General features: G+C 48.5%; 4 non-coding genes across 4 annotated transcripts; all 4 read left to right on the top strand.

Annotated features, from left to right (window-relative positions):
- Positions 1–3,050: 3,050 nt before the first annotated feature.
- Positions 3,051–3,122, top strand: TRNAP-AGG (transfer RNA proline (anticodon AGG)). The gene has a single exon. It is a non-coding gene; the product is annotated as a tRNA-Pro (tRNA).
- Positions 3,123–7,093: 3,971 nt separating this feature from the next.
- On the top strand, positions 7,094–7,166 carry TRNAV-CAC (transfer RNA valine (anticodon CAC)). The gene has a single exon. It is a non-coding gene; the product is annotated as a tRNA-Val (tRNA).
- A 3,047-nt stretch (positions 7,167–10,213) lies between these two features.
- Positions 10,214–10,285, top strand: TRNAP-AGG (transfer RNA proline (anticodon AGG)). The gene has a single exon. It is a non-coding gene; the product is annotated as a tRNA-Pro (tRNA).
- A 388-nt stretch (positions 10,286–10,673) lies between these two features.
- On the top strand, positions 10,674–10,746 carry TRNAV-CAC (transfer RNA valine (anticodon CAC)). The gene has a single exon. It is a non-coding gene; the product is annotated as a tRNA-Val (tRNA).
- The last annotated feature ends 1,344 nt before the right edge of the window (positions 10,747–12,090 follow it).

Raw genomic sequence — 12,090 nt, 5'->3', positions numbered from 1 at the left:
CTTGGAAGCAGCAGCTTTTGTGTTTGCTCCCTAAAACCTCAGTCTCTCTCAATGCACACTTAGACAGAAATTACCTTGAAAAACTTGTGACCTGTGTAAAACGTGCTTTACTATTGCAGGACGCTAAAAAGTTATCTGCATCCCTCGGTGGTCGTGCATGTGCATTGTTTCTTGTTCTGTTTTTTTTTTTTTTTCTTGGCCATGTTATATTGTGGGGCCTTTAAAGCTGTGACTTTGATAGGAACATTGCAAGCGGCAAAATCAACAAGTGCAGACTGAAGAGTCCGACCTGCACACTGCTTTGGCTGTCAGGGTGGCCGAGTGGTCTAAGGCGCCAGACTCAAGAGAGCTTCATCTTCAGTGAAGCTGAGCCTTCTGGTCTCTTCATGGAGGCGTGGGTTCAAATCCCCCTTCTGACAGGTGTATTTTCTTCCCTTAAATCTTGCTCTGCTTGCAGAGCCAGCTCCTCACACCACTATCTTTGGAAGCTGCTGTGGCATGTGAGGAGAAATCCACCAACCCATCGGCTGGGCCCTCAATCAAAATTCTGTGTATTACTGGAAGGGGCGTCTCAGGCACACCTTCTGTTAGAGCTGCACTTTATGACAGTAACTACCATGCTGGTTTCTACTTAAGCAGTTGATTCTATCGTTTGAAGTGAGGCTCTCCTGCCACCTTTCGGGCAAAGAAGACACTGCCCCTGCAACAACACAGGCAGACAAGCTCAAACTAGGTTTCTTGGTAAGGTGGGTGGAGCATATTGGCAATGGTGCCTCTTCGTGACTTGCAATTTACATGAAGAAGACAGAGAGGCAGCTGGGAGTAGGCAGTACCCATGAACCCCTGAACACTGTCTTGCGACTAGCACACAATTCTGAAATGAGGCGGGGGAAAGGAGGTGATTTCCCCATCAAGGGCCATTCCGGGAAATCAGCCACCCTGCGTCTCCCTGGTGAGTGTTTCAGGCCTATGAGCCACTAATATAAATGTCGCCTGATCAAGCCTGATCGAGCGCTGATCGAGCAAGTGTGCTTGAATCCAAGAGGCATGCTCCTCTGGCTCAAGAGCTAGCAGGCCCTTCAGTGCTTCTGGTTGGGAAGTCTAAGGTGCAAGGGTCCATGACTTGCAGCGGGTTACAACTACCAGAAAGGGTCTGCTTTTCACATCAGTGCCCTAGTTCAGCTCACTGGCACAGGGCATTTTGACTACCTCTTGCCTTGCTAGAGACAAACAAAAAATCCTTGACAGAAAACATCAATTGCTATGGCACGCTTAGAGAGAGAGAGCCTCCAAATGGCCCTGCTTTTCTGAAAGACGCTTCAGAAGATGTTTCAAATGACTATGCAGCGGCAGTCTAGTTGGTATAGGGGTATGATTCTCGCTTCGGGTGTGAGAGGACCTCGGTTCAAATCCCAGACAAACCCCTACCTTTATAGGTTCAGTCTGTGTTTTAAACAGGAGTATTTCTGCTTTTCACTCTTGTAAGATGTCATGTTGCAATGCAATACATGCTTTATACTGGCGTCGAGACGGTTTAGCATCATGAAGGTATGCGAGATTTCTTTGCAACTGCGTTTCTGTGCTGGAGCAGCAGTGCTCGTAGGAACATTAAATGCACAGTGCTTCTCCATGGTAATTTCGGGTCCAGTTCTGAAATCACCTCTTGGAATGAAAGTGATCCCAGTTCCTTTCTTCCAAGGGAAGAGATCATGTTCCGGAAGGCTCAGCTTTGAGCGTCATGAACATTGGCCCTCATCCTTGCATCCCAGTCCAATGCATAGCCACATAAAGCAAGCAGGTGTGTCTGTTTCCATAGTGTGGTGGTTCCAGTACAATGCATAGCCACATGAAGCAAGCCGGCAAGTGTGTCTGTTTTTGTAGTGTAGTGGTTATCATGCGCACCTCACATGCGAAAGGTCCCTGGTTCGAGTCGCTCGGCTTTTTCACAGTACTTGCATTTCCTGCCTCACCTGACAGGCAAGCTGAGATAAAAGAGACTGTGTCTATCCCTCACCATCGTGAGGTACTACGCTCCTGGGGCATCTGTCACAGCTCACCAAGAGGAGTTGCGCCAGCTTACGGCAGTCAGTTGCTCACTGTTTGACCTTTGCAATGAAGCCTGAGCCTACAGCATTCAAGCCAGCCAAGGAAGGAAGGTACGAGAGCGAAAATAGCTTTCCTGCCCTCACCAAGAACACACACCTTGAGCAAATAAAGTGCCAGACTTACAAGGCCCTATCGCCACCGGAGCATCACTTTTAGTGACGCCCCGGTGGCACTATGCACTGCGCGGTATTTACAAGATGGTGTTCAGCCACTTTTTGTGGCTTAACACCACCTTGTAAATACGTCCCCTTAGCACGGAGCGCGTTCCCTGGAAGGGGCGTGCAATGGGTGTTGTTGGGAGTGTGCCACAGCAACACCATAGCATTTTGATGCTGCTCCAGATTTAGGAGTTGGCGTAAATCTGCGTCAGCGCCAAAATCCAACGCCATCCCAGGGGTGTCGTTAGAGTGGCGCACTGAGGAGAAATGTTTTCATTTCTCCTTGTTTTTGCTCTTTCTATGTGTGATGCATTCTGCAGCACACATAGAAGTAAGAGCAAATCACCATTGAAGATTTTTTTTTTGGGCAGGAAGGTGTCCCTTCCTGCACAAAAACAATTTCCCCCTCAACGCAGTCATCCTTGTACCATGGTGCAAGAACGGCTGCATTGGCGCTCAGCAGCTAATTTAGAGCTGGCGCAGGGGGAAGCACAGGGGTGCGCTGTATTCTACTAAATACGGCGCTTCCCTGCATTTTGAAAATGACGGCGCGTGGGGCTTGCAAATTTGGCACAGCGTCGCGCTTAGTCATTTTCTTGTAAATCTGGGCCAAAATGTCTAAAGGATAGAGGCTTTTTATGTCATGTTCGATCAAGACCATGCAAATGACTCTAGTCGTACTGCAGAAGAGAGCACCATGTGCAGTTTCTTGCTTTGGGATGTAGTCTCCCACTCTCTGTCACCAAACCTCCGAGCAGGGTCGGAGCCGTTGCATTTCTGTGCCCAGGCTCGTTGGTCTAGGGGTATGATTCTCGCTTAGGGTGCGAGAGGTCCCGGGTTCAAATCCCGGACGAACCCATTTTAGCAGAAAACAATCAAATCCTGCTCAAAATACACAACCCCTCAACATTTCTCATTCCACTCGAAGCTTTGTTGCGCAAAACATATTTTTTGCCTCAGGCGAAAAATGGATTACAATGCCTTGGCTTCCTTCCTGCTTGCTCTCAGTGCACCCTGTGTGATGATTTCACAGGCTCTCCTTCCTGGCATTTAGGCATCAGATATTTGTCTGTCTCTGCCCGCAGCTGTGGGATTTTTCAGGACGTCTGAGTGTATGCATGCTGGCTGACACCGCTGCAATTTTCACACTTACCCCTCGCATTCCGAGCAACTGCTGATAAAGTATAGAGGAAATCGTGCAAACATATGAGGGGAACTGTGCTCCTTCAGTCAAACCAGCAAGCTTGTTTCTGTAGTTTAGTGGTTATCACGTTCGCCTCACACGCGAAAGGTCCCCGGTTCGAGACGGGGCAGAAACACTTGGAAGCAGCAGCTTTTGTGTTTGCTCCCTAAAACCTCAGTCTCTCTCAATGCACACTTAGACAGAAATGACCTTTAAAAACTTGTGACCTGTGTAAAACGTGCTTTACTATTGCAGGACGCTAAAAAGTTATCTGCATCCCTCGGTGGTCGTGCATGTGCATTGTTTCTTGTTCTGTTTTTTTTTTTTTTTCTTGGCCATGTTATATTGTGGGGCCTTTAAAGCTGTGACTTTGATAGGAACATTGCAAGCGGCAAAATCAACAAGTGCAGACTGAAGAGTCCGACCTGCACACTGTTTTGGCTGTCAGGATGGCCGAGTGGTCTAAGGCACCAGACTCAAGAAAGCTTGATCTTAAGTGAAGCTGAGCCTTCTGGTCTCTTCATGGAGGCGTGGGTTCAAATCCCACTTCTGACAGGTGTATTTTCTTCCCTTAAATCTTGCTCTGCTTGCAGAGCCAGCTCCTCACACCACTATCTTTGGAAGCTGCTGTGGCATGTGAGGAGAAATCCACCAACCCATCGGCTGGGCCCTCAATCAAAATTCTGTGTATTACTGGAAGGGGCGTCTCAGGCACACCTTCTGTTAGAGCTGCACTTTATGACAGTAACTACCATGCTGGTTTCTACTTAAGCAGTTGATTCTATCGTTTGAAGTGAGGCTCTCCTGCCACCTTTTGGGCAAAGAAGACACTGCCCCTGCAACAACACAGGCAGACAAGCTCAAACTAGGTTTCTTGGTTAGGTGGGCGGAGCATATTGGCAATGGTGCCTCCTCGTGACTTGCAATTTACATGAAGAAGACAGAGAGGCAGCTGGGAGTAGGCAGTACCCATGAACCCCTGAACACTGTCTTGCGACTAGCACACAATTCTGAAATGAGGCGGGGGAAAGGAGGTGATTTCCCCATCAAGGGCCATTCCGGGAAATCAGCCACCCTGCGTCTCCCAGGTGAGTGTTTCAGGCCTATGAGCCACTAATATAAATCTCGCCTGATCAAGCCTGATCGAGCGCTGATCGAGCAAGTGTGTTTGAATCCAAGAGGCATGCTCCTCTGGCTCAAGAGCTAGCAGGCCCTTCAGTGCTTTTGGTTCGGAAATCTAAGGTGCAAGGGTCCATGACTTGCAGCGGGTTACAACTACCAGAAATGGTCTGGTTTTCACATCAGTGCCCTAGTTCAGCTCACTGGCACAGGGCATTTTGACTACCTCTTGCCTTGCTAGAGACAAACAAAAAATCCTTGACAGAAAACATCAATTGCTATGGCACGCTTAGAGAGAGAGAGCCTCCAAATGGCCCTGCTTTTCTGAAAGACGCTTCAGAAGATGTTTCAAATGACTATGCAGCGGCAGTCTAGTTGGTATAGGGGTATGATTCTCGCTTCGGGTGTGAGAGGACCTTGGTTCAAATCCCAGACAAACCCCTACCTTTATAGGTTCAGTCTGTGTTTTAAACAGGAGTATTTCTGCTATTCACTCTTGTAAGATGTCATGTTGCAATGCAATACATGCTTTATACTGGCGTCGAGACGGTTCAGCATCATGAAGGTATGCAAGATTTCTTTGCAACTGCTTTTCTGTGCTGGAGCAGCAGTGCTCGTAGGAACATTAAATGCACAGTGCTTCTCCATGGTAATTTCGGGTCCAGTTCTGAAATCACCTCTTGGAATGAAAGTGATCCCAGTTCCTTTCTTCCAAGGGAAGAGATCGTGTTCCGGAAGGCTCAGCTTTGAGCGTCATGAACATTGGCCCTCATCCTTGCATCCCAGTCCAATGCATAGCCACATAAAGCAAGCAGGTGTGTCTGTTTCCATAGTGTGGTGGTTCCAGTACAATGTATAGCCACATGAAGCAAGCAGGCAAGTGTGTCTGTTTGTGTAGTGTAGTGGTTATCATGCACACCTCACATGCGAAAGGTCCCTGGTTCGAGTCGCTGGGCTTTTTCACAGTATTTGCATTTCCTGCCTCACCTGACAGGCAAGCTGAGATAAAAGAGACTGTGTCTATCCCTCACCATCGTGAGGTACTACGCTCCTGGGGCATCTGTCACAGCTCACCAAGAGGAGTTGCGCCAGCTTACGGCAGTCAGTTGCTCACTGTTTGACCTTTGCAATGAAGCCTGAGCCTACAGCATTCAAGCCAGCCAAGGAAGGAAGGTACGAGAGCGAAAATAGCTTTCCTGCCCTCACCAAGAACACACACCTTGAGCAAATAAAGTGCCAGACTTACAAGGCCCTATCGCCACCGGAGCATCACTTTTAGTGACGCCCCGGTGGCACTATGCACTGCGCGGTATTTACCAGATGGCGTTCAGCCACTTTTTGTGGCTTAACACCACCTTGTAAATACGGCCCCTTAGCACGCAGTGCGTTCCCTGGAAGGGGCGTGCAATGGGTGTTGTTGGGAGTGTGCCACAGCAACACCATAGCATTTTGATGCTGCTCCAGATTTAGGAGTTGGCGTAAATCTGCGTCAGTGCCAAAATCCAACGCCATCCCAGGGGTGTCGTTAGAGTGGCGCACTGAGGAGAAATGTTTTCATTTCTCCTTGTTTTTGCTCTTTCTATGTTTGATGCATTCTGCAGCACACATAGAAGTAAGAGCAAATCACCATTGAAGATTTTTTTTTTGGGCAGGAAGGTGTCCCTTCCTGCACAAAAACAATTTCCCCCTCAACGCAGTCATCCTTGTACCATGGTGCAAGAACGGCTGCATTGGCGCTCAGCAGCTAATTTAGAGCTGGCGCAGGGGGAAGCACAGGGGTGCGCTGTATTCTACTAAATACGGCGCTTCCCTGCATTTTGAAAATGACGGCGCGTGGGGCTTGAAAATTTGGCACAGCGTCGCGCTTAGTCATTTTCTTGTAAATCTGGGCCAAAATGTCTAAAGGATAGAGGCTTTTTATGTCATGTTCGATGAAGACCATGCAAATGACTCTAGTCGTACTGCAGAAGAGAGCACCATGTGCAGTTTCTTGCTTTGGGATGTAGTCTCCCACTCTCTGTCACCAAACCTCCGAGCAGGGTCGGAGCCGTTGCACTTCTGTGCCCAGGCTCGTTGGTCTAGGGGTATGATTCTCTCTTAGGGTGCGAGAGGTCCCGGGTTCAAATCCCAGACGAACCCATTTTAGTGGAAAACAATCAAATCCTGCTCAAAATACACAACCCCTCAACATTTCTCATTCCACTCGAAGCATTGTTGCGCAAAACATATTTTTTGCCTCAGGCGAAAAATGGATTACAATGCCTTGGCTTCCTTCCTGCTTGCTCTCAGTGCGCCCTGTGTGATGATTTCACAGGCTCTCTTTCCTGGCATTTAGGCATCAGATATTTGTCTGTCTCTGCCCGCAGCTGTGGGATTTTTCAGGACGTCTGAGTGTATGCATGCTGGCTGACACCGCTGCAATTTTCACACTTACCCCTCGCATTCCGAGCAACTGCTGATAAAGTATAGAGGAAATCGTGCAAACATATGAGGGGAACTGTGCTCCTTCAGTCAAACCAGCAAGCTTGTTTCTGTAGTGTAGTGGTTATCACGTTTGCCTCACACGTGAAAGGTCCCTGGTTCGAGACCGGGCAGAAACACTTGGAAGCAGCAGCTTTTGTGTTTGCTCCCTAAAACCTCAGTCTCTCTCAATGCACACTTAGACAGAAATTACCTTGAAAAACTTGTGACCTGTGTAAAACGTGCTTTACTATTGCAGGACGCTAAAAAGTTATCTGCATCCCTCGGTGGTCGTGCATGTGCATTGTTTCTTGTTCTGTTTTTTTTTTTTTCTTGGCCATGTTATATTGTGGGGCCTTTAAAGCTGTGACTTTGATAGGAACATTGCAAGCGGCAAAATCAACAAGTGCAGACTGAAGAGTCCGACCTGCACACTGTTTTGGCTGTCAGGATGGCCGAGTGGTCTAAGGCGCCAGACTCAAGAGAGCTTGATCTTCAGTGAAGCTGAGCCTTCTGGTCTCTTCATGGAGGCGTGGGTTCAAATCCCACTTCTGACAGGTGTATTTTCTTCCCTTAAATCTTGCTCTGCTTGCAGAGCCAGCTCCTCACACCACTATCTTTGGAAGCTGCTGTGGCATGTGAGGAGAAATCCACCAACCCATCGGCTGGGCCCTCAATCAAAATTCTGTGTATTACTGGAAGGGGCGTCTCAGGCACACCTTCTGTTAGAGCTGCACTTTATGACAGTAACTACCATGCTGGTTTCTACTTAAGCAGTTGATTCTATCGTTTGAAGTGAGGCTCTCCTGCCACCTTTTGGGCAAAGAAGACACTGCCCCTGCAACAACACAGGCAGACAAGCTCAAACTAGGTTTCTTGGTAAGGTGGGTGGAGCATATTGGCAATGGTGCCTCTTCGTGACTTGCAATTTACATGAAGAAGACAGAGAGGCAGCTGGGAGTAGGCAGTACCCATGAACCCCTGAACACTGTCTTGCGACTAGCACACAATTCTGAAATGAGGCGGGGGAAAGGAGGTGATTTCCCCATCAAGGGCCATTCCGGGAAATCAGCCACCCTGCGTCTCCCAGGTGAGTGTTTCAGGCCTATGAGCCACTAATATAAATGTCGCCTGATCAAGCCTGATCGAGCGCTGATCGAGCAAGTGTGCTTGAATCCAAGAGGCATGCTCCTCTGGCTCAAGAGCTAGCAGGCCCTTCAGTGCTTCTGGTTGGGAAGTCTAAGGTGCAAGGGTCCATGACTTGCAGCGGGTTACAACTACCAGAAAGGGTCTGCTTTTCACATCAGTGCCCTAGTTCAGCTCACTGGCACAGGGCATTTTGACTACCTCTTGCCTTGCTAGAGACAAACAAAAAATCCTTGACAGAAAACATCAATTGCTATGGCATGCTTAGAGAGAGAGAGCCTCCAAATGGCCTGCTTTTCGGAAAGACGCTTCAGAAGATGTTTCAAATGACTATGCAGCGGCAGTCTAGTTGGTATAGGGGTATGATTCTCGCTTCGGGTGTGAGAGGACCTCGGTTCAAATCCCAGACAAACCCCTACCTTTATAGGTTCAGTCTGTGTTTTAAACAGGAGTATTTCTGCTTTTCACTCTTGTAAGATGTCATGTTGCATTGCAATACATGCTTTATACTGGCGTCGAGACGGTTTAGCATCATGAAGGTATGCGAGATTTCTTTGCAACTGCTTTTCTGTGCTGGAGCAGCAGTGCTCGTAGGAACATTAAATGCACAGTGCTTCTCCATGGTAATTTCGGGTCCAGTTCTGAAATCACCTCTTGGAATGAAAGTGATCCCAGTTCCTTTCTTCCAAGGGAAGAGATCGTGTTCCGGAAGGCTCAGCTTTGAGCGTCATGAACATTGGCCCTCATCCTTGCATCCCAGTCCAATGCATAGCCACATAAAGCAAGCAGGTGTGTCTGTTTCCATAGTGTGGTGGTTCCAGTACAATGCATAGCCACATGAAGCAAGCCGGCAAGTGTGTCTGTTTTTGTAGTGTAGTGGTTATCATGCGCACCTCACATGCGAAAGGTCCCTGGTTCGAGTCGCTGGGCTTTTTCACAGTACTTGCATTTCCTGCCTCACCTGACAGGCAAGCTGAGATAAAAGAGACTGTGTCTATCCCTCACCATCGTGAGGTACTACGCTCCTGGGGCATCTGTCACAGCTCACCAAGAGGAGTTGCGCCAGCTTACGGCAGTCAGTTGCTCACTGTTTGACCTTTGCAATGAAGCCTGAGCCTACAGCATTCAAGCCAGCCAAGGAAGGAAGGTACGAGAGCGAAAATAGCTTTCCTGCCCTCACCAAGAACACACACCTTGAGCAAATAAAGTGCCAGACTTACAAGGCCCTATCGCCACCGGAGCATCACTTTTAGTGACGCCCCGGTGGCACTATGCACTGCGCGGTATTTACAAGATGGCGTTCAGCCACTTTTTGTGGCTTAACACCACCTTGTAAATACGTCCCCTTAGCACGGAGCGCGTTCCCTGGAAGGGGCGTGCAATGGGTGTTGTTGGGAGTGTGCCACAGCAACACCATAGCATTTTGATGCTGCTCCAGATTTAGGAGTTGGCGTAAATCTGCGTCAGCGCCAAAATCCAACGCCATCCCAGGGGTGTCGTTAGAGTGGCGCACTGAGGAGAAATGTTTTCATTTCTCCTTGTTTTTGCTCTTTCTATGTTTGATGCATTCTGCAGCACACATAGAAGTAAGAGCAAATCACCATTGAAGATTTTTTTTTGGGGCAGGAAGGTGTCCCTTCCTGCACAAAAACAATTTCCCCCTCAACGCAGTCATCCTTGTACCATGGTGCAAGAACGGCTGCATTGGCACTCAGCAGCTAATTTAGAGCTGGCGCAGGGGGAAGCACAGGGGTGCGCTGTATTCTACTAAATACGGCGCTTCCCTGCATTTTGAAAATGACGGCGCGTGGGGCTTGAAAATTTGGCACAGCGTCGCGCTTAGTCATTTTCTTGTAAATCTGGGCCAAAATGTCTAAAGGATAGAGGCTTTTTATGTCATGTTCGATGAAGACCATGCAAATGACTCTAGTCGTACTGCAGAAGAGAGCACCATGTGCAGTTTCTTGCTTTGGGATGTAGTCTCCCACTCTCTGTCACCAAACCTCCGAGCAGGGTCGGAGCCGTTGCAGGTCTGTGCCCAGGCTCGTTGGTCTAGGGGTATGATTCTCGCTTAGGGTGCGAGAGGTCCCGGGTTCAAATCCCGGACGAGCCCACTTTAGTGGAAAACAATCAAATCCTGCTCAAAATACGCAACCCCTCAACATTTCTCATTCCACTCGAAGCATTGTTGCGCAAAACATATTTTTTGCCTCAGGTGAAAAATGGATTACAATGCCTTGGCTTCCTTTCTGCTTGCTCTCAGTGCGCCCTGTGTGATGATTTCACAGGCTCTCCTTCCTGACATTTAGGCATCAGATATTTGTCTGTCTCTGCCCACAGCTGTGGGATTTTTCAGGACGTCTGAGTGTATGCATGCTGGCTGACACCGCTGCAATTTTCACACTTACCCCTCGCATTCCGAGCAACTGCTGATAAAGTATAGAGGAAATCGTGCAAACATATGAGGGGAACTGTGCTCCTTCAGTCAAACCAGCAAGCTTGTTTCTGTAGTGTAGTGGTTATCACGTTCGCCTCACACGCGAAAGGTCCCCGGTTCGAAACCGGGCAGAAACACTTGGAAGCAGCAGCTTTTGTGTTTGCTCCCTAAAACCTCAGTCTCTCTCAATGCACACTTAGACCGAAATGACCTTTAAAAACTTGTGACCTGTGTAAAACGTGCTTTACTATTGCAGGACGCTAAAAAGTTATCTGCATCCCTCGGTGGTCGTGCATGTGCATTGTTTCTTGTTCTGTTTTTTTTTTTTTTTCTTGGCCATGTTATATTGTGGGGCCTTTAAAGCTGTGACTTTGATAGGAACATTGCAAGCGGCAAAATCAACAAGTGCAGACTGAAGAGTCCGACCTGCACACTGTTTTGGCTGTCAGGATGGCCGAGTGGTCTAAGGCGCCAGACTCAAGAGAGCTTGATCTTCAGTGAAGCTGAGCCTTCTGGTCTCTTCATGGAGGCGTGGGTTCAAATCCCACTTCTGACAGGTGTATTTTCTTCCCTTAAATCTTGCTCTGCTTGCAGAGCCAGCTCCTCACACCACTATCTTTGGAAGCTGATGTGGCATGTGAGGAGAAATCCACCAACCCATCGGCTGGGCCCTCAATCAAAATTCTGTGTATTACTGGAAGGGGCGTCTCAGGCACACCTTCTGTTAGAGCTGCACTTTATGACAGTAACTACCATGCTGGTTTCTACTTAAGCAGTTGATTCTATCGTTTGAAGTGAGGCTCTCCTGCCACCTTTTGGGCAAAGAAGACACTGCCCCTGCAACAACACAGGCAGACAAGCTCAAACTAGGTTTCTTGGTTAGGTGGGTGGAGCATATTGGCAATGGTGCCTCCTCGTGACTTGCAATTTACATGAAGAAGACAGAGAGGCAGCTGGGAGTAGGCAGTACCCATGAACCCCTGAACACTGTCTTGCGACTAGCACACAATTCTGAAATGAGGCGGGGTAAAGGAGGTGATTTCCCCATCAAGGGCCATTCCGGGAAATCAGCCACCCTGCGTCTCCCAGGTGAGTGTTTCAGGCCTATGAGCCACTAATATAAATCTCGCCTGATCGAGCGCTGATCGAGCAAGTGTGTTGAATCCAAGAGGCATGCTCCTCTGGCTCAAGAGCTAGCAGGCCCTTCAGTTCTTCTGGTTGGGAAGTCTAAGGTGCAAGGGTCCATGACTTGCAGCGGGTTACAACTACCAGAAAGGGTCTGCTTTTCACATCAGTGCCCTAGTTCAGCTCACTGGCACAGGGCATTTTGACTACCTCTTGCCTTGCTAGAGACAAACAAAAAATCCTTGACAGAAAACATCAATTGCTATGGCACGCTTAGAGAGAGAGAGCCTCCAAATGGCCCTGCTTTTCGGAAAGACGCTTCAGAAGATGTTTCAAATGACTATGCAGCGGCAGTC

This window comes from Pleurodeles waltl, unplaced genomic scaffold, assembly GCF_031143425.1.
Source record: "Pleurodeles waltl isolate 20211129_DDA unplaced genomic scaffold, aPleWal1.hap1.20221129 scaffold_412, whole genome shotgun sequence".
NCBI classification, from domain to species: Eukaryota; Metazoa; Chordata; class Amphibia; order Caudata; family Salamandridae; genus Pleurodeles; species Pleurodeles waltl.
This window is presented reverse-complemented; position numbering and strand designations above follow the sequence as displayed.